The sequence below is a fragment of the Mustela nivalis genome (genome assembly GCF_964662115.1).
Source record: "Mustela nivalis genome assembly, chromosome: 1".
Lineage (NCBI taxonomy): Eukaryota > Metazoa > Chordata > Mammalia > Carnivora > Mustelidae > Mustela > Mustela nivalis.
In genome coordinates this window covers 130,976,235-130,995,296 of record NC_139020.1, presented here as the reverse complement: position 1 = coordinate 130,995,296, position 19,062 = coordinate 130,976,235, and positions in this window count along the sequence as shown.

Below are 19,062 nucleotides of genomic sequence, written 5' to 3'. Positions count from 1 at the left end.
TTCCACCTCTCTCTCTGCTGCTTGTGATCTGTCTGTCAAATAAATAAGTAAAATATTTTTTAAAATGTCCTCAAATGTATTTTCGGGGCACCTGGGTGGCTCAGTGGGTTAAGCCTCTGCCTTCGGCTCAGGGCATGATCTCAGGGTCCTGGGATCAAGCATTGCATTGGGTTCTCAGCTCAGCAGGGAGCCTCCTTGCTCCTCTCTCTCTCTCTCTCTGCATGCCCCTCTGCCTACTTGTGATCTCTCTCTGTGTCAAATAAATAAAATCTTAAAAAAAAAATTAACCTGCTTGATATATATTATATATATATTATATATATATCAAGCAGGTTAATTTTTATATATATATATTATTATTATATATATATATATATATATTTTTTTTTTTTTTACAATTTTGTTTACTTATTTGACAGAAGGCAGAGAGGCAGGCAGAGAGAGACTGAGGGTGAAGCAGGCTCTCTGCTGAGCAGATAGCCTGATGCAGGGCTGCATACCAGGACCCTGAGATCATGACCTGAGCTGAAGGCAGAGGCTTAACCCACTGAGCCACCCAGGTGCCCTGAAACCTGCTTGATATATTAAATGTATTTGCACGTTGAGGAATACCTCAAAATTCTCAACAGAAAACCAAGTCTTTGGAATTGAAAAAGAAATTTCATATAGCATCTTTTTTTGGTAAAATGTTGCAAATTATGATAAAAATCAAGTGATGTCAAAAAGGTTGGTCAGCCCTGTAAGAAATATATTGTGTGCTTTTTCCTTCCTAAGAATATGTAACCTTTGTATGGTTTAAAATAACTAATACTGATTGCTCTACTTTAACTGCAAGATATTTGTTGACTTTCAAAAATAAATACTCCACAGGAGTTCCTTGTATTCATGAAGCTCTCTATCCACTTTTCTAAAATTCTCTTGGTTGTCTTTAAAGGTAAACTCATAAAAACGGGCCGCCACATTGCTTAATCGTCTTGCCTGCTTTCATGACTGTTGTTTGAGGGTAATAAGGAGCAGCAGTGATAAGGCAACGTGCCACTCTGCTTATTGCAAAGATGGCAATAGAGAGGGTGGGGGACCATAAGGGGGAGAAAAGCGGCAGTATTTTCCATTGACCAAGTCTTGCAAATAGGCCCAGCTGTTGAGTAGGATCATTTGGAATCCCTGAAACACTTCCAGATGAGGATTGCTCCTGTACATACATTGATAACTGTATAATCTAGCTCTTCCCGACATTACATGTAATATGTCTCTCTGTGTGTAACTGAATCTTCTTAAGCAATTCCTCACCACCCATCATCAAAAACTCTTGAGTTTTCCATCTGTAAACAGTACATTTGGTAGTAGAAAACAATAAACATAAGAAGTTCAAACTATAAACATGCGCTTTTGAATGCTCATGCAAAATATTCAGTCTGTAGCAAAGAAATGATAGGTAATTCTGCTTTGCATTTAGAGTTAAAAACATCTGTCTAATATGGCTGTAGCTGTGGGCCAATCCCAAGGAAATACAAAAAATTGTCTCTTGATACAGAAGTTGAAACTAGCACTGTACAATTAAGCTCTACGGTAGCTATATTTTATGTTTTAAACTGGTCTGAAACTGAAACTTTCCCACTTAGTCTCTAGTTCATTTCCCCAAGGCACATGGAAGCTTTGTATCTTATGTGTACCTCCATTAAGGCTGCATGCCAGGAATATGCCTTTTCCCACATAAAATTCCCAGTTCAGTAGGTCTTTAACGATAGAACAAATGCTTGCATAACTGGGTTATTGGGGTCATGAAAGCTCCTTACAAATTTGAAGCAATAGTAACATTTCACACAGTTCAGAAAGTTGGAAGTTTTATAATCCTTAATACTTTTTTACAGAAAACAGATCTAGCAAAAGTACATGAAGGTTCTAATCTCATCTATTGTCTTTCCCCAGAATAAAATGAATAGAAACATACTCTGTTCTGGCTCAATCTTGGTTGAAACTATTGATTGTAGAAGAAAGGCAGGTCAAGTCAACTGATCTTTACTGGTATAGCCAGATCAACTGTTTGCAGTTGGGCTGGTCCCCTCTGCCCTTGCACACTTGTTAAAAATGTTTAGTATTATCAATCTACCACCACCACTACCACCCCAGAATAAATGGCTAGACTAGTAGGAATGGAGAGAAATCATTTAAAATACAGAGGCCATTTTCTCTTTGTTTTTTCCTAAGCTTATCTCCTATCTAGTGTTTATTTGCTTCACAGTGTGAGTAAAATCTGAACACTGCTTAAGTAATACACATACTAAATGAGAAAAGTTTTAACTGCATTTTTTTCTTCTGAACGTAGTTTGGTTACTGTTCATCGTTTTGGTTTTGGTGGTATGTCAATCTTTGACAAAATAAAAACCTATACACTCACTTTTCAAAATTATATCTATAATTAGATCAACTTTATGTTTGATGGGGTAAGTTTCCTCAATGATACCCATCAGGAAAGTCAAAGAACATCAGAACCATCATCTGGGATGCTTTTCAGAGATTAGATTCCTGGGTCTTAATCTCAGATGCTTTTATTCTGCAGGCTTGGGCTCAGAAATCTGTATTTTTACCATGTCCCTTGGGGATTCTGATCTCTACAATACTCACTTTGAGGAATAACTGCCCCAGATGAAGATCTCTCAGCATGTCATCTCAGGCTACCTCTAACTTTGAAATAGATAGATTTGGAGATCAACTCTGTTAGATCCATTTTGACTCGCTCACAAATTATTTTGTTGGCATAATTCATCTTTTCCTGCCAAGCCAACAGGTTCAGGAGTGTCTATTGTCCACACACAAGGGAGACTCACAAAAAGGCTGAAAAGTGGATTGAATGAGGTCTGAAAGTCAAGATATGTAGCCAAAAATAAGTTAAGACAGAAGAGGGAGTGACTGCAGAAGAAAAGCTGGATTCTGAAGCCAAGTGCTGGTATGCCATGGGTATGGAACTAGACTCAGCTGGGAAGGGGCAGAGTGCACATTAAGGAGGCAGGGATAATATACTTGCCTCCTGGAGAGAGGAAATCTACCTTTGGCCCACTTGGAAAATTTCATTATACTACCCATGGATTTTAGAGGAGCGTGGCCTTGCTTATTTTCCGACCTTTGAATTAGTATCTCTCAGCCTTAACAAGAATATTAATATCAAATATTGTTTTCTGTTTTGTTTTTTAGATGCTAGAAGCATTCATACTTTTTTCCTCAATTATTTTTTATTCCCATTTTTAAAAACATTAAAATTCAATTAACATAGTGTATTATTAGTTTCAGAGGTAGAATTCAGTGATTCATCAGTCTTTTATAATTCATCTTTTCTGGTATAGCCAGTGCTCATTGCATCACATGCGCTTCTTAATGTCCATCACCCAGTTACCCCATCCCCACAACCACCTCTCCTCCAGTAACCCTGTTTGTTTCCTATGATTAAGAGTCTCTTATGGTTTGTCTTGATTTATTTTTCCCTCCCTTCCCCTATGCTCCTCTATTTTGTTTCTTATGTTCCACATGTGAGTGAAATCATGTAATTGTCTTTCTCTGATTGTCTTATTTTGCTTGGTATAATATCCACTAGTTCCATAAATATCATTGGAAATGGCAAGATTTCATTTTTTGATGGCCAAGTTATATTTCATCTTCTTTATCCATTATCATCTTTATCCATTCATCTGTCAAATGGTCATCCGGGCTCTTTCCATCATTGGCTATTGTGGACACTGCTGCTATAAACATTGGAGTGCACATGCCCCTTCGGATCACTACATTTGTATCTTTGGGGAAAATACCCAGTAGTGCCATTGCTGGGTTGTAGAGTAGCTCTATTTTCAATCTTCTGAGGAAACTTTGTACTGTTTTTCAAAGTGATTGCACCAGCTTGGATTCCCATCAACAGTGTAAGAGGTTTCCCCTTTCTCCACATCCTCACCAACATCTGTCATTTCCTGACTTGTTAATTTTAGCTATTAACCTCACTGTTGTGAGGTGGCATCTCATTGTGGTTTTGATTTGTATTTCCCTGATGCTGAGTGATGTAGAGCATTTTTTCATGTGGCCATTGACCATTTAGATGTCTTTGGAGAAATGTCTGTTCATATCTTCTGCCTATTTCTTGATTGGGTTGTTTGTTCCTTGGGTGTTGAGTTTGTAAGTTCTTCATAGATTTTGGATACTGCCCTTTATCTGGTACATCATGTGCAAATATCTTCTCCCATTCTCTCAGTTGCCTTTTGGTTTTGTCAACTCTTTCCTTTGCTGTGCAAAAGGTTTTCATCTTAATGTCCCAATGGTTCATTTTTACCTTTGTTTCCCTTGCCTTTGAGACAATGTCTAGCAAGAAGTTTCTGAAGCCGAGATCGAAGAGGTTGCTGCCTGTGTTCTCTTCTAGGACTTTGATGGATTCCTGTATCACATTTAGGTCTTTCATCCATTTTGAGTTTATTTTTGTGTATAGTATAAGGAAATGGTCCAGTTTCATTCTTCTGTATGTGGCCATCCCAATTTTCCCAACCCCATTTGTTCAAGAGACTGTCTTTTTTCCACTGGACATTCTTTCCTGCTTTGTTGAAGATTAGTTGACCACAGAGTTGAGGGTCCATTTCTGGGCTCTATTCTGTTCCATTGATCTGTGTGTCTGTTGTTGTGCCAGTACCATACTGTTTTGATGATTACAGCTTTGTAATAGAGCTTGAAGTCCGGAATTGTGATGCCCCAGGTTGGGTTTTCTTTTTCAACATTCCTTTGGCTTTTCTGGTTCCATACAAATTTTAGGATTTTTTTGTTCCAGCTCTGTGAAAAATGTTGATGGCATTTTGATAGGGATGGCATTGAATGTATAGATTGTTCTAGGTAGCATAGACATTTTAACAATATTTGTTATTCCAATCCATGAGCATGGAACATTTTTCTTTTTCTTTGTGTCTTCCACAATTTCTTTCATGAGTGTTCTATAGTTTTCTGAGTATGGATCCTTTGCCCCCTTAGTTGGGTTTATCCCTAGGTGTATCTTATGGTTTAGGGTGCAATTGTAAATGGAATCAACTCCTTAATTTCGCTTTCTTCTCCTTGTTAGCAGAAATGCAACTGGTTTCTGTGCATTGATTTTATTTCCTGCCACATTGCTGAATTCCTGAATGAGCTTTAACAATTTGGGGGTGGAGTCTTTTGGGTTTTCCACATAGAGTATCATGTCCCCTGCAAAGAGTGAGAGTTTGACTTCTTTGCCGATTCTGATGCCTTTTCATTTCTTTTTGTTGTCTTATTGCTGAGGCTAGTAGTACTATGTTTAACAATAGTGTGAAGAGTGGACATACCTGTTGTATGCCTGACCTTAGGGGAAAAACTTTTCAGTTTTTCCTCATTAAGAATGATATTTACTGTGGGCTTTTCATATGTGACTTTTATGATATTGAGGTATGTTCCCTCTATCTCTACACTGTAAAGAGCTTTAATCAAGAAAGGATGCTGTACCTTCTTAAGTACAATGATTTTTCTGCATCTGTTGAGAGAATCAGTTCTCGTCCTTTCTTTTATTAATGTAGTGTACCACATTGATTGATTTATAGATGTTGAACCACCCTGGCAGCCCAGGAATAAATCTCACTTGGTTGCGGTGAATAATCCTTTTAATGTACTTTTGGATACAATTGGCTAAAATCTTGGTGAGAATTTTCACATCCATGTTCTTCGGGGATATTGGTCTGTAATTCTCCTTTTTGGTGGGGTCTTTGTCTGGTTTTAGGATTAAGGTAATGCTGGCCTTATAAAATGAGTTTGGAAGTTTTCATCCCATTTCTATTTTTTGGAAAAGTTTCAGAAGACTAGTATTAATTCTTTTTTCAATGTTTGGTAGAATTCCCCTGGGAAGCCATCTGGCCCTGGGCTCTTGTTTGTTGGGAGATTTTTGACTACTACGTTAATTTCCTTGCTGGTTTTGGGTCTGTTTGGGCTTTCAGTTTCTTCCTGGTTCTACTTTGATAGTTTATAAATTTCTAGAAATGCATCTATTTCTTCCAGATTGCCTAATTTGTTGGCATACAGTTCCTCATAATAAGTTCTTGTGATAGTTTGTATTTCTTCGGTATTGGTTGTGATCACTCCTTTTTCATTCATGATTTTATTTGGGTCCTTTCTCTTTTATTTTTGATAAGTCTGGCCAAGGGTCTGTCAGTCTTACTAATTCTTTCAAAGAGCCAGCTCCTAGTTTCATTGATCTGTTCTACTGTTCATTTGATTTCTACTTCATTGATTTCTGCTCTAATCTTTATTATTTCTGTTCTTCTGGGTTTAGGCTATATTTGCTATTCTTTCTCCAGGTCCCTTAAGTGTAAGGTTAGGTTGTGTATTTGAGACCTTTCTTGTTTCTTGAGAAAGGCTTATATTGCTATATACTGCTTATGCTGCATCCCAAAGGTTTTGAACAGTTGTGTTGTCATGTTTGTTTGTTTCCATGATTTTTTTTTTAATTCTTCTTTAATTTCCAGGTTGACCCATTCATTCTTTAGTAGCAACCTCCATGTATTTGAGTTCTTTCCAAATTTCCTCTTGTGACTGAATTCAAGTTTCAAAGTGTTGTGGTCTGAAAATATGCAGGGAATGATCCCAATCTTCTGGTACAGGTTGAAACCTGATTTGTGACCCAATGTGTGATCTATTCTGGAGAATGTTCTATGTGCACTCGAGAAGAATGTATTTTCTGTTGCTTTAGAATGGACTTCTCTGAATGTGTCCATGAAGTTCATCTGGTCCAGTGTGTCATTCAAAGCACTGTTTTCTTTGTTGATCTTCTGCCTAGATGATCTGTCCATTGCTAGGACATTGCTAGTAGGATGTTAAAGTCCCCTACTCTTACTGTGTTATTATCAATGTGTTTCTTTAATTTTGTTATTAATTGGTTTATATAATTGGCTGCTCCCATGTTAGGGGCATAAATATTTACAATTGTTAGATCTTGTTGGATAGACCCTTTAATTATGATATTGTGTCCTTCCTCATCTCTTATTACAGCTTTTTCTTTAAAATTTAATTTGTCTGATAAAAGGTTTGCCCCACCTCAGCTTTTTTTTGATATCCATTAGCATGATAAATGGTTCTTCACTCCCTCCCTATCACTTTCAATCTGGAGGTGTCTTTGGATCTAAAATGAGTCTCTTGTAGACTGCATATCAATGGGTCTTGCTTTTTTTTTTTTTAAAGATTTTATTTATTTATTTGACAGAGTTCATAAGTAGGCAGAGAGGCAGGCAGAGAGAGAGGGGGAAACAGGCTCTCTGCTGAGCAGAGACCTCCCAACCCCCATGTGGGGCTTGATCCCAGGACCCTGAAATCATGACCTGAGCTGAAGGCAGAGGCTTAACCCACTGATCCACCCAGATGCCCCTGGGTCTTGTTTTTTTATTCAATCCGATAACCTGTGTCTTTTGATGGGGGCATTTAGTCCATTTACATTCAGAATTCACTATTGAAAGATATAAATTTAGTACAATTGTATTATCCGTAAAATCACCAGTCCTGTATATTGTCTCTGTTCCTTTCTGGTCTGTGTTACTTTTGGGCTCTCTCTTCACTTAAAGGATCCCCTTTAATATTTCTTGCTGGACTGGTTTGGTGATCACAAATTCTTTTAGTTTTTGTTTGTCTTGCAAGCTCTTTATCTCTCCTATTCTAAATGACAACCTAGCTGGATAAAATATTCTTGGCTACGTATTTTTCTCTCATTTGGCATCCTGAATATATCATGCCAGTCCTTTCTGGCCTGCCAGGTTTCTATGCATAGGTCTCTTGACAGTTTAATGTTTCTACCCTGATAGGTTAAGTACTTCTTATCCCAAGCTGCTTTCAGGATTTTCTCTGAAATTTGCAAGCTTTATTTTTATATATTGAGGTGTTGACTTATTTTTATTGATTTTGAGGGGGTTCTCTATGCCTCCTGGACTAGATAGAATGTCCATTCCCTTCTCCAGATGAGGAAAGTTCTCAGCTATAATTTGCTCAAATATGCCTTCTCTCTCTCTCCTCCCCTCTTCTGGGACCCCAATTATTCTAATATTGCTTCACTTTATGTTATCACTTATCTCCTGAATTCTCCCCTTTTGATCCAGTGATTATTTCTCTTTTTCTCAGCTTCCTATTCTCCATCATTTGGTCTTCTATATCATTAATTCTTTCTTCTGCCTCATTTTCTTAGCAGTTAGAGCCTTCATTTTTTATTGCATCTTATTAATAGCCTTTTTAATTTTGACCCGATTAGATTTTAGTTCTTTTATTTCTCCAGAAAGGGATTTTCTAGTATGTCCTATGCTTTTTTTCAAGCCCAGTTGGTATCTTTATAATTGTTACTCTGAATTCTAGTTCCAACATCTAACTTATATTCATACTGAGTGGGTCCCTAGCAGTCAATAGTGCCACTTGTTCCCTTTTTTAATTGAGTTTTTCCATTTTGTCATTCTGTCCAGAGAAGAATAGATGAACAAGAGAACAAAATACTAAAATAGCAATAGTGACCCCAGAGAAATAAGTACTAAACAAATCATAAGAAACCAAAACCAAAGAAAAAAAAAGGGAGAGAATATAATCATACAGATGAACAGAACTGAGCAATATACTATATCCTGGGTGTATTTTGGTCTGTTTGTTAGAAGAAAAAAGATCCCAAAATTGTAAAGAAAGAAAAACTTCTGTATATACAAAAATGAAATTAAATACAATGAAAGGATAGAATATAGGTGTAAAAATTAAAATTAAGACTTTTTTTTTTAAGATTTTACTTATTTATTTGAGAGCATGAGAGGAGAGAGGTCAGAGGGAGAAGCAGATTCCCCGCTGAACAGGGAGCCTGATGCGGGACTCCATCCCAGGACTCCCAAGATCATGGCCTGAGCCAAAGGCAGTCGCTCAACCAACTGAGCCACCCAGGTGCCCCCAAAATTAATAAAGACTTTTAAAAAAGAGTTGATAAAATAAGAAATTAGTTGAAAAGGAAAAATAAAAGAAAATAAATTAAAATTGAAAGACTAATGAATCATGAGAAAAAAAAACACAATTCTATATACTATTTTCCCCTAGCACTGGAATTTTGCAGTTCTCATTGATTGGTAAACTTGGTCTTGGCTGGATGTTCTTGCTCATCTTCTAGGGGAGGGGACCATTGAATTAATTCTCACAAGTCTGCCCAAGGTGGAACTGCACCTGCCCTTGCCAGGAGCCAGGCTGAGTAATCGGCTTTGGTTTGCTCTCTGTTTGCTCCCTCAAGGCTTTCCATGCAGCTGTAGAGGATGAGAATGAAAATGGCAGCCTCTCCCTCTCCAGCTCCCAAGCTGATAGTTCACACCCGCCCCACTCATCATACCCTTAGGGAAAAGCAGTCATTCACTCCTCTCTCCCTGGTCTACATCTGCACTCTACTCATCTGGGCTGTGACCCAACATTTCTATCTCAGACACATGACCCCGCTTTCAGTCTCCAAACCCTGCAGACTCCTGTAGTGTGCTCCTGTGCCGCTCCTCCTAGGGGTAGGAATGCAGGTCTTGCCATGATTCTGCTGCTTTTTGGGCCCCCTGCTCAGAGAGTGGTTGCCCAACAGTGCCATGGTTCATGGTTTATAGCAACCCTGACCTGAGAGGCCACTCTGGGGCTTACTGATTGCTGCCGGCTTCCCTATTCTGATGCCTGGGAGCTCTGCCACACTCAGGCACCCCCGGTTTTTCTGTGACTCCAGGGATCCAGAAACCACACTGCTCCAGTGAGGGTTCTGCCCCCTTTTCACCACCCGAGTGCATTTTAGACCAGGACATCCTTCACTGGAGCCAACTTCTAAAAGTTCCAATTTTATGCTCCACTGCTCTCTCACTTGCTGGGAGCTGAGTGATGGAGACTCCCTCCCACTATGGTCTATCTTCCTGTGGATCGCCTAGGATTCACTTCTCCGCACCTCCTACCTTGCAGAAAGTGGTCACTTTTCTCTTGTAGAGTTACGGCTATTCTTTTCTTAACATCTCAGTTGAGTTCGCAGGTATTCAGAATGATTTGATAGCTATCTAGCTGAATTCCAGGGAGCAGGTAAAACTAAGGTCCCTTACTCCTCCACCATCTTCCTCCTGCCACAAATAAATATTAATGAAATGTTTAAAAAAAATCAAGTTCCAGAGACAATCTAGGGCATATTAAGATTCATATGTATGTGTGTGTGCTTAAAAAAAATTCACCTGATTTGGAACTCCTGGGTGGCTCAGTGGGTTAAACATCAGCCTTCAGCTCAAGTCATGATGCCAGAGTTCTGGGATCAAGCCCTGCAGCAGGCTTCCTGCTTGATGGAGAGTTGCCTCTCCCTCTCCATCTGCTTCTCCACTCACGCCCCCATTCATGCTTTTCTCACTCTCTCTCAAATAAGTAAATCTTTTTCAAAATTACATGTAATTCATATAAAAGTATAAAATAAATATACCTTTGTTTAAAACAAATTTTTAAATAACTATGTTGAAAAAGGAATAATAAAAATAAATACCCAAATTGGCTTAAGGAAGAGAACATTCCATTAATTTAGACCATGTCTTCTCCGACCACACCTTCTTTCTCCTCAACAAGAGGTAACCACTAAATTGAATTTTGGTTTAAACCACGAAATAATTTGTTGTTTCTTTTCGTGTATGTGTGTGTGTTTAAGGCTTTACTTTTTAAAAATGACTATTTAAAGACTTTTTTTAAGAGCAGTTTTGGGTTCACAGCAGAGCTGAGAGGGAGATACAAAGGTTTCCCATCACCTTCTGGTTCCCTACGCACATAGCCTCCTCCATTAACATCTACCAACAAAGCAGTTACAATTGATGCACCCCCATTAGCACATTATAGTTACCTAAAGTACATCGTTTTCTTTAGGGTTCACTTTTGGTGTTCTACTTTCAACGGGCTTGGACAAAATGTATAATGATGGTGTTCCAGCATTATAGTACTATACAGAGTATTTTCACTGTTCTATAAATCCTCCATGCTCCACCTATATATGCCTCAAACCCCACTATTACCTTTAACCTAGGAACCACTCATCTTTTTGGTATCTCCATAGTTTCACCTTTCCCACAATTTCTTAAAGTTGAAAAAAATACAGTATGTAGCCTTTTCAAGCCTTTCACTAGTAATACACAGTTAAGTTTCCTCTGTCTTTTTTTTTAAGATTTTATTTATTATTTATTTGACAGAGAGAGATCACAAGTAGGCAGAGAGGCAGGCAGAGAGAGAGAGGAGGAAGCAGTCTCCCTGCTGAGCAGAGAGCCCCATGTGGGACTTGATCCCAGGACCGTGAGATCATGACCTGAGCAGAAGGCAGCGGCTTAACCCACTGAGCCACCCAGGCGCCCTCCTCTATGTCTTTTTATGGCTGGCTGGCACATTTCTTTTTAGCGCTAAATGGTATTGAATGTACCACAATTTGTCCATTCATCTACTGAAGGACATTTGGTTACTTCTGAGTTTTGGTAATTATGAATAAAGCTGCTAGAAACATCCACCTGCAAGTTTTTGGATGGACAGAAGTTTTTGATTCATTTGCATCGATGCCACAGAGTGCAGTCGCTGGACCATATAGTATGTTTCATTTTGTAAAAATATGCCTGTCTTTCAAAGTGGCTGTAACTATTTTGCATTCCCACCAGCAATGAAGGAAAGTTCCTGCTGTTCTTCATCCTTGCCAAAATTTTGTGTTGTCAATATTCCAGATTTTGGCCATTCTAATAGGTGTGTAGTTATATCTTGTTTATTTGGGTTGCATTTCCCTAAATGACATGGGATCTTTCTTCTATGTTTGTTTGTCATCTGTATATCTTCTTTAGAGGGGTATCCATTAGGTTTTTGGCCCATTTTTAATTGTTCTTTTTTTCTTGTTGAGTTTTTAGAGTTCTTTGTATATTTTGGATAACAGTTGTTTATCAGATTTGTAATGATCTTGAGCACCTTTTTATGTGCTTGTTGGCCATTTTTATTTCTTATTTGTAGAAATGTCTATTTGGTCCTCTGCCCATTTTGTTTGTTTTTTTAAAGAATTTATTTATATTTGTCAGAGAAAGAAAGAGAGCACGAGTAGGGAAACTGCAGTCAGAGGGAAAAGCAGGTTCCCCACCGAGCAAAGAGCCCATTGAGAGACTCCATCCCAGGACCCTGAAATCATGACCTGGGCCAAAGGCAGATGCCCAACCAACTGATCCACCCAGGAGTCCCCTTTGCCCCTTTTTTAATTTGGTTGTTTGTCATTTTACTTTTGAGTCATTAGAAATCTCTCTTTCTTCGTCCCTCTCTCTCTTAATATATTAAGATAGATAGATCAATCCATCCATCTACAGATGTATTCACACAAATACCCATGTATATTTTCCTGGATACTAGACTCTTATCAGAGATAATTTACAAATATTTTTTTCCTGTTCTGTAGGTTGGATTTTCACTTTCTTGGTAATGTCCTTTGATACATAAAAGTTTTAATTTTTTTAAAAGATTTTATTTATTTATTTGACAGACAGAGATCACAAGTAGGCAGAGAGGCAGGGAGAGGGGGAGGAGGCTCTCCACCGAGCAGAGAGCCCAATGAGGGGCTCTATCCCAGGACCCTGAGATCAGGACCTGAGTTGAAGGCAGAGGCTTAACCCACTGAGCCACCCAGGCGCCCCCAAGTGTTTTAATTTTGATTAAATCTAATTTATCAATAATTTGTTACTGCTTTTTGTGCTTCTGTTATATCTAAGAATCCATTGCTAGTTTCCAAGTCATGAAGATTTATCCCTGCATATTCTTGTTATGTCACTATAAGCCCTAGAATTTCATAAATTTCCATAAATGGAATCAGGCAGCCTAGATTTTTTCACTCAGTATAATGTTTTATGAGTCTCTTCATACTGTTACATGTTTTAGTAGTTTATTCTTTTTTTTTTTTTTTTTTTTTTTACTGCCAATTAGTATTCCATTTGATGGAGGTACCACATTTTGTTTCTCCCTTCACCTATTGATGGCCATCTGGGCTATTTCGAGTTATGAACTGTTATGAGTAATGTTTCTGTGAACATTCATGTAAAAGTTTTTGTGTGGAAAATATGTTTTTACTTCTCTTGGGTAAATACCTAGAGTAGAATTTCTGGGTCATATGCTAAGTGTCTGCTTCACTTTACAAGAAACTTCCAAACTGGTTCCCAAAGAAATTGTGTTATTTTGCATTTTCTTTAGCAATGTAGGAGTGTTCAGTTGCTCTACATTTTTACCATAACATGCTAGGTGTTGTTAGTCTTTTTAAATTTAACCACTCTGTGGGGGAGCAGTTTTTATAAGCTCCCCAAGATTATCTGTGCCTTTCTGTATATAGTACACCAATTAAAAGTTGAGGGGGAAAAAAAAAACTTCCTGCATGATTGTAATATGCAGCCATGGTTGAGAACTGTTGAATTTTCCAGACAAATGAGTTCCAAATACTTAAGTAATGACAGGTATTTGCGCTTCTGTGTTCATGGTTTATTTGTTTTCACTCACCTACTCATTTACTCAAAAAGAGCTGCACTGACTCTTTACTAAGTGTTGGGAATATAGAGATACTATGGTACCTTTACCCTCAAGAATCTCATTGTAATGGTTTTTTTTTTCCTTTCTCTTAAGAACACCAAATTTCACATGCATAACCAGTATTTTGGACAGTTTTTTTTGTTCGTTAGTTTGTTTATTTTTTTTTCTACTGATCTATCTTGGAATTTTGAAGCCCTGGCCTAAGTTGAGTCCTGATGAGGGAGAGAAAAGGTAATGGGATCCTTCACGGTGTTTGAGATGTTGCTTTTTTAGTTTTGTACTTTCCCTTCCCTGATTCCTATGTCTCATACTTCCTTCAGTATAATTCAACTTTGGGCACAATGTCTTTAAATGAGTTAGGTAGGGAGCTGTAAAAATAAAGATAAAATAGACATATTTTACCCCTGGTATTTGCACTCTGGTGCCTGAGCATCGTAGAGCCCATGGCCGGGTTTTGATCTTTGTATTTTATCTCTCTCTTGTTTGTTTTTTGATGTAGACATTCTTCAATAAACAGGATATTCTAATAAAAATAAGACAAACTGGCAAAACATAAATCCTCACCAGAAGCCTCATAAAGAAATATAGTAGAAGGATGAAAATAATTTGGCCTATAAGCCAAACAAAACTCACGTGTAAAATTGTGTCATTAAATAGTAAAATATTTTCTCATTTGCTGTTAAATTTACACTATAAAAAGACTTTGGAATGGTACAACAATGCCCACCTCTTTGGAACTCTTAGAAAAAGATATAAAACCTAAGGTAGAGGTCAGTGTGAAGGTTATTAAAATTGACTGCCACTTCGTTGGAAAACAAATTCTGAACAGAACAACTGGGGCCCTAGTGACTCCAGAGACCACAGAAATCTTGTAGGAAAGTGGCTAATGAAAAAAGTCTGGGCGCCTGCTTCCTCCTCTCTCTCTCTGCCTGCTTGTGATCTCTCTCTGTCAAATAAATAAATAAATAAATCTAAAAAAAAAAAGAAAAAAGTCTGACAAGGAGTAGAAAGCTATTAGTGAAGATCTCTTCTAGAGAAATCTCATCAGCAAAATGGAAGAATTTTCTTCAAGAAAATATTTTCTAGAGCAATCTCAAGCCAACTTAATTGCTTGATTGATATTCTTTACAATGCAGTGAAACCATTCTCAATATTTACTATATTTGTTTTTATTTCTTTGAATATTTTTACTGCAGTTACTTTTCTATTTTTGTTTTTTAACACAAATTGGATTAATTGATCAGTTTTTTCCAGCTTTATTGAAGATATGATTGACAAAAATTATATCTCTTTAGGTTGTACAATGTGATTTTTAAGGTGTACAACTGATGATTTAATTAATATATATACTGTAAAACAATTACCACAATCCAATTAATTAATATATTCATTATCTCACATACTATTTTGTGTATGGTCAGAACACTTAAGATCTATTCTCTTTATATATATATGCTAAGACATAATACATAATTTAAACATATTATTATATTATATTATTTTATAATATTATATATGGGCTCAGTCATTAAGCAACTGCCTTCGGCTCATGACCCTGGAGTCCTGAGATTGAGCCCCACATCAGGCTTCCTGCTCGACTAGAGACCTGCTTCTCCCTCTCCCACTGCCCCTGCTGTGTTCCTTCTCTTGCTGTGTCTCTCTCTGTCAAATAAATAAAATCTTAAAATAATAATTATATTATATATAATAGTATATATTATATGTTAATATATAATTATATAAATATGTGTATTATTACATATATGTATAATATGTAATATATAATATATTACCTACTAATGTAAATCACACATTATTACATATAATTTATATTTATATTATTATATATAATATATAAAAATTATATATAAATATATAAAAACATATATGTTTATCCATATATACATACATATATAGAGATACTGACTTCATTTTTTTTTGAGATATATTTCATTTTCTTTGATTATATACCCAAAAGTGGGATTGCTGGACCAAATGGTAGTTACTTTTTAATTTTTTTTAAAAGATTTTATTTATTTGTCAGAGAGAGAGAGAGCACAGTAGGGGGAGCAGTAGGCTGAGGAAGAAGCAGGCTCCCTGCTGAGCAAGAAACCCAATGTGGGACTTGATCCAAACACCCTGTATCCTGAGCTGAAGGCAGATGCTTAACCAACTGAGCCACCCAGGTGGCCCCTTCCTTTTAATTTTTTGAGGGATGTTCATATTATTGTCCATATGACGGCACTAATTTATATTTTCACTAACACTGTATAAGGGTTCCCTTTTCTCCACACCCTCACCAACAGTTGTGATCTCTTATCTTTTTTATGCTGGCCATTCTAATAGGTGTGAGGAGATACACATTTGTGGTTTTGATATGCAATTTCCTGATTATTAGTGATATTGAGCATCTTTTCTTGTGCTTTGTTTTTTTGGTCTTCTTTTTGAGAAATGTCTATTTAGGGTCTTTGGACGGTGGTTATTAGTATTATTGCTATTGGTTTATTTGGATTCCTTATGTATTTTGGACGTTAACCTGTCATCAAATATATGAAAAAATGGATGTGGCTCAAGAAATTGATTTAGGAATTTGTCCTTTTATTGGACATGTGTCCCAAGATGTATATATGACTTCTTTCATCAACAAAAATTGGCAACAAGCTAAATGTGTAACAGTAGAAGAGTAATTCAATTAGGACATTTTTACACTGTTTTAATACTCAGTCACAAAGCAAGGGTTGGCAAAAGCTTCTATCAAAGAACAGATAGTAAATATTGAAGGTTTTGTGGGCCATATGGTTTCTGTTACACTACTCAACTCTGCCATTGTAGCATGAAAGCAGTCATAGACAATGTGTGAAGGAGTGGGCATGGCTGTGTTCCAGTAAAACTTTATTAAAAAATGGAATTTGTTTATAGACCTTAGTTTATAGACCCACGATTTAAAGAAATGATAGAGATTTGCATTTATTGACATGGAGAGTTTATCATCATATACTATTGGGTAAAAAAAAAAAAAAACATTTTGGCGTAAGTGATGGTACTTATGTAAAATGAAGGTGTATATGTATATATATGCATAAGTAGAGAAGTGTCTAGAAGGACATTCAGCAAAAATTAATGGAGGTATTATCTCTAGGTTGAAGGGTTTGGGATGATTTTTTCTTTAAATTTTTGCATATTGTTATTAGAAAAATATTTTCATTTAATAACTTCCGTTCTTTGTCAAAGTAATTTCATGGCTGTTTTTAGAATCATCACATAGAGCTGTGAAGTGTGCACATTGCAGAGTTTCAGAAGATGCCATTGACACAGCATGATGGAGGCTCTCCCCCAGAGCTGTGTAATGAGGCAGCCCTCATCTCTATTCTTATCTCTGGGCAGCTTTGTCGAATTGATTCAACAAACATTTCTTTCACATCTCTTGTGCCAGACATTGTTCTGTATGCTACAGAAATACCAGCAAAACAGACAAAGATTTCTGCCCTTCTAGAACTTACATTCTAGCAGAGACATGAAGAGTAGAGAGTGAAGTATCTAGTACACTAGAGAGTGGTAATAGAGCTGATTGATAGGAGGATCCAGAATGCTACAGCAGAGCTGGGGTTTCCGTTCTAAGGAGGATGATCATTAACACAGAAAGCTGCAATTGAGCAAAGACTTGAAAGGCGTCAAAGAGGAAGCCATGTTGATAATTTGGGTAACAGTGTTCTAGATCTAGGGGCCAGCCAATACAAATAAAGACCCTGACGGAAAAGCATGCCTGGTGATTTTGAGGAACAGCAAGAAGGTGAGTATGGCAGGTGGAATGAGGGAGGGAAAGAACAGGAGATGAGGACAGATTGGTGACAGGTAGCCAGATCACATAAGCCCCTGCAGGTCAGAGCCATTGAAGTATTTTTGAGCATGGCAGTGACCCGATATGACTGACACATTTAAAAGGCCACTCTGGATGCTGGGCTGAGAACAGATGTGGAGTACCAGGAGCCCTTGACACAGTGGTTTGTAATTTCCTTTTTTCCCCCTGTCTCTCATTGGCCTATAGAATTCCGAAAGTCAAGGGGTGCTTTGTTGTTTTCCTCTGTTCCTAGCACAGTTTTGGCAGAAGGAATAGCTAGAACAAAGGTACTGAGGCCTTTTTACTGAATGAAAAACACAGGCAGAGTAAATACTACTCCTGTTTTACAGAAGAGAAAAGTTAGAACTTACAAATGTTTCAGGGACGGCCCAGGGTCAAAACAATGTCAGCACCACAACCAAGGCCTTTCAGCTCTGAGGCCAGAGTTCTTCCCGCCCTGGGACAAAAGACAGATATTACCTACAAGATAAGGTGGAGATGAATGAAGAGAGGTGGCCTGAATTTTTTTCTGTGGACTTTTATGACAGGCCAAAACATTTTGGCTTCCTGTAGTGAGAAGGATTATAGCTATATCATATTTTTAAAAAGATGTATATGAACATGTCAGAAGATCTACTACAGACTGCTGCTTGGAAAAGGCAGATTGAAAAATAACACTAGAGTATGATTCCCATGTATTTAATACATGAATCCATTGATGGGAGGATGTTCGCCAATGTCAGTGATGTTTACTGCTTGATGGTAGGATTTCAGAGAGCTTAACATTTTCTTCTTTCTTCTTTTCTGGATTGTTTGAATTTCCTACAATAAGAGGACAAGAACAGAAGAAATAAAATACAAAGTGATGTGAAAAAGGTAACATTAAGCTAACATTTATATGCACTTTGCAGTTTCACACCACCTGTAGTTGCCCTATTTCTTTGTAAATTCTTCTAGGGCAGGAACTGTGTTTTATTCGTTGTTATAGGCCCAGCATGCAAAGCTTGGCACAAATAGGTGTTCAGTAGGGCTTGTGGAATGAATGCAAATTGCCTTTGTGAACTGTAGTTTTTATGATCTTCAATAGACACTTAGGGGGTCCCAGGAATGACATGAACAAAGGTTTGAGCTGAGGGGAGTTTTATCTCTCTCCTGATTGGTGTTGCCATGGTACTCAGGAGACCAGGAATCCTTGTACAAAAGTTTTAAAAAGCTCAAATGGTAAATTTACAGATTTGTGATGCTTGGTCCCAAGTCCTACCTTAGCACTCTACAAAAATTGGGCTTTTCAGTGGAAGAGGCTTAATAAAGAATCAATGGTGGTGTCAGCCTTTACTCTGATAATATTTCAATCTAGTCTTTGGGTTTTAATGACAGTTGTCATTACTATTGAGTTATGTCATTCCCAGGAAAGCTTTCCTTTACAATCAATAGCTCAGGGTTCATTTGCTGACAGTCAATTGCCTGATTATCCGAACCCCTCAAAAAGTACTGGGTTTTGCTTCCTGAATCATCTGTTTGGTTTTTAATCATTGTGTAAAGATAATTAGGAGTGAATGATGTTAGGCTATTTGTTTAAAATTAGTAGCTTTAAAAATATTTGATTCCTGTTTTTTACTACTTACATTACTTATTGTTTGAATAATTTAGAAAAAAATTATGTTATGTTATTCACCATA